The 4,117-nt window shown below is 31.1% G+C and overlaps 1 long non-coding RNA gene across 1 annotated transcript; it reads right to left on the reverse strand.

Moving 5' to 3' along the window:
* Positions 1–1,425: 1,425 nt before the first annotated feature.
* On the reverse strand, positions 1,426–1,928 carry LOC121131355 (uncharacterized). The gene is made up of 4 exons (XR_005869028.2): positions 1,819–1,928; positions 1,681–1,769; positions 1,526–1,619; positions 1,426–1,472 (listed from the first exon to the last, which is right to left on the reverse strand). It is a non-coding gene; the product is annotated as an uncharacterized lncRNA (long non-coding RNA).
* Between the last annotated feature and the right edge of the window lie 2,189 nt (positions 1,929–4,117).

Genomic DNA, 4,117 nt, shown 5'->3' on the forward strand with positions numbered 1-4,117 from the left:
ACAATCCAATTAATAAGCATTCTCTTTCACCATTTTATATGGGCCCAATGAGTCATACGCCTCCTTTGTTCCTTTCCACACCGGGATGTCCACTACAATAAGCCATATACGGATATGATCCTCTTTGATGACATAGCTTCTTATGCTTCATTACAAGGCTCTTGAATGACTCACTCTCTTCAGTAAAATGAGGACATAGTCGTTATTTTGAGCGAAATATTTACTTAGAAAAGAATTGATTCCAATTACTTGAAGAAAAGACTTTGAAAACTGCAAGGTTTAGGAGTGTTTGCGCGTGAGCCCACTCTGAAAGACGAATGCGTTTCACTTTATTCGTAAAAAATTGATTCCTTATTTCCCAAAATACCAAATGGATGAGAAGGATCAATGAAACGGTCAAAAGAACATAAATAATAGGCTAACAAGACATTTTAGATGCTACCTAAGGTAGAATTAATTCATATTATGTAGTAAGTCTGGCCTTTTAGTAGTATATCTTTATGAAATTGTATTTCACTTTTTTTTAAATAATTTGTATGAGAAGGCAGTTTAAATTAGGGATGCTCTATACATGGAATTAGCACTATTCTCAGTTAAGCTAATAACTATAATACTTCTTCAATGTTGTTCCATATGTGTAAACATTGAACCTCATTTTACATGCAAATAGTCGTCTTTGAAATACTCGAGCCAACTTAAAAAAGTATTCCTTATTTACTTCACAAATCCTGAGTACGGATTGACGAATTCGCATACCACTAGATTCAAAGAACTACATACAGTCAAGCCTGTTCTAATGGCCGCCTGTTTTTTCGGCCAGATCTTGTTTTCAAGTATAAAATTGTTACAAAATATGAAGCCTTGTTTAAATGGTAACCTGCACTAAGCAGTTGTTTTTTTAGTTTCCCTTGCCTGACTGCTAAATGTAGGTTTGACCCTATTTGTGGTATATTTATACAATCAACCCAGACAAATTGATGGACACAAAAATAAATTAAACTATTCACAATTAAACAAATTTGATATTTAATATGCAAGGACGTCCGCAGTAGGGAGGCTAAGAGGTTTTAATCTCTTCTACTAATATTTTATTAAATTATATGAGCTAGGCCCCTCATCTATGCTGACGTACCTGATATGTTAATCATTTATTTTTGAAAAAAAAAAATTATAAGGTTTCGGTGTTTAAATAAACTGTGTTATAGATTATGTTGTTCTCATCGCTGGAATATTCATAACGAACAAACATTACTCCAGAGTGTGCTATTCTCTCTATGCGTATTTTCTCATTTGTAAGCATTCTCTTTTCTGGAACTTGCTCCTCAGCTGGATTTATTTTATAAGTGGAGGTGAATAAATTTCCTCGGCAGTTAAGGAATACAAGGGCTTCCTTCTTATTGATCAATTCGATATCAGGATAAAGTTTTTACGAATTATTTCAAATCTCAGATCATTTTGTTCCAGAGAATATTCTAGAAATAATGCATGGATTAAAAGGTCATATAAATATGAAAAGAGATTATACCCGAAAATTGAATATTAAATCCGTCCTCCAATTTAGTTATGTTCATTGAGTTAGATTGATTCTTCATTTTTTTCAATTATATTTTCAGGAGTTCCTACAGTTAAGAAGTTCATTCAATTAGAATATTTGAAAGATGTATTAGTGGAGACAAATACCTATATTTCTATAAAAACGAAGCTTATTTAAAGCTGTATTTTCTACCCAAAATCCCTTAAAAACCTCTAAGTTGCATATAGAACTAGAACTTGAATATATCATTAAATGAATTCAATAAAATGAATAACAATACTCACTCTTGGGAATCCACATGATCTAGTATACTTAGCAGAGACAGGACAAAAACGACTTTCCAATTAAACATTTTGGTACAATATTTTGTTTTCGTTATACTGATATACAGATTCTTTTTTCATACACTTATATATGTAAGTCAAATTAAATACAACACAACAGCGTAGCTCAGTGGACGCCACGCTTGGGAGAAATTATTCTCTTAAATTCAATTGGCGTAGGTTCTCGCCCGGTCTTTCCTAGAGAAGGAAATCTACATCTGTCTATAGAATATGTACTATTTGTAATGTTTGTACGTGTTTACGTCATCTTGTTGAGTTAGAGGGGAACCTTATCCCTATTCTTTTTTCTTTTTTTTTGATGGGGCGGGGGTGGGTGGGGGGACGGGTGTAAAAAGGTACGTCCCCAAAAGTTAAAGCACTAAACATATTGGCACTTTATTTGGATTTCTATTTTTTTGGTAAGATAGTTAAGAAATGAAATAGAGGATTTAATCAAAACAATAATTTAATGAAATACTAAAACAACTTGAATTGTATGGCTTATTTTCTAATAGTTAATATAAAATTAGTAGATAAATAGAACCATTCATATCTTTAAGACATGATTTACAATCTTGTTTTAATCCAATATTATGATTAACCAGTGTTTTCAAATTATGACAGGATATTTTCTTTGGTTTTGAAACTTTTATCGGAATCCCAGATCGTATTGACTACTGTGCTAAGTCCTTCAATCACATAAGATATTGTTATAAAAATGAGAATTTTCATAATTTAAAATAGCATTTCTGAAGGGAAAATGTTAAAATAAATAAAATAAAATAAATATTAAGTTATTTTATGTGACATTTTAAAGACAATTTTCACCAAAAATAGGGAATAATTTTTCTTTTAGGGATATTGTAACAACGTAATTATTATTATTTTGTTTGTAAAACAAAATAATTGTGGCTCCATCTCACGTTTCTTAATATTTATTAGCAGCTTGTACACTCATTTGTTTATTAGGATAACTGAGATCTTATACACCATTTTGTGGGTATTTATAATTGTTTAGTTAGATGAAACACTGTTATTATATTCGATAATAAATTTATTATCCTATTTAGATTTATAATACCTTTAATATTTTTGTATTGCCTATGGATCATTGGTTGAATTATAAATTACTTTGAAGATGTGAACAATTCCTTACAATTATTAAGTAGAAACTCCGTTATTGGGAAGGATTGTCTTACTGATTTTAATGGATTTTTGGCGTTTTTATGTTTTTTTCGAAATAAAGACTGCATGATACAATAAAGGTGACAATATGCTAAACCTGTGTTTTTATATTAATATATCATACATATTATATTAAGTTCGTAGAAAGATAATTCAGTTAAGTAGTTCTTAATTCTTATTAGGTTAAAGTATAATCTGCTATTTATTTCCTAGGGGCACAGGTGGGGGTTATAAAAAAGGGTTCTTAGTAGTTTCTTCAAGTATCCGTGGTGGGTTGTATCCCCGTGGATTCTGTTACTTTCTATTCTTTTTTTTAGGATGCTTAAGATGATCTTTCATCCAAAAGTTAGCCTAGATTGAATTTGATTTTAACCCACTCCTGCTGAGCCGTGCCGCTGATGTGATCAATGCAGAATCAGAATATCTGAGGTCTGGAAATAAGATTGGGGAGAAAAGTGGAAATATAGCAAAGTTTAAATTATTGCTTTAAAAAGGTGAAACATAAAGATTACTCATTAGCTACTTAAATGAGGGGAATTATGTTCAAGTGAAAAATAAAACATCGGATAATTTGTAGGCTTCCAGAAACATTTACAGGATATTGCCAGTATTCAAAGATAGGAGTTTCCTAGGAGGCTGTTTTCAGATATGCAAACAGTTCTGAGTATGTTGATTGGTCTATCAAGTGAGATACACTGTCAAGTCTTGATTGTGTGAAAATACTCTTTTTCAAGAATAAGAGGAAACTAATCCCAATCTTTTATCAATCGGTAAGTCAATGGAAAAGGATGGAGAACTCACAAAACTCAATGAAAAGAAGACGGATTGTTCTAATTCCCAAGAAAAATATTGACAGTTGTTTAAATGATTGGAGACCCATTGCAGTCTTGAATGAGATTTATAGAATATACTCAGGTGTAATTGCCAAACAAATTGAATCAATTTTGGGCAAAAGGATCGACCTCCATTAGAAGGTTTTTTTATTTATATTTTTGTATTACCAATTGATCATTGGTTGAATTAGAAATTAATTTTAAGATATGAACAATCCCTTACGATTATTTAGTATTAACTT

The sequence above is a fragment of the Lepeophtheirus salmonis genome, unplaced genomic scaffold (genome assembly GCF_016086655.4).
Source record: "Lepeophtheirus salmonis unplaced genomic scaffold, UVic_Lsal_1.4 unplaced_contig_479_pilon, whole genome shotgun sequence".
Classification (NCBI taxonomy): domain Eukaryota; kingdom Metazoa; phylum Arthropoda; class Copepoda; order Siphonostomatoida; family Caligidae; genus Lepeophtheirus; species Lepeophtheirus salmonis.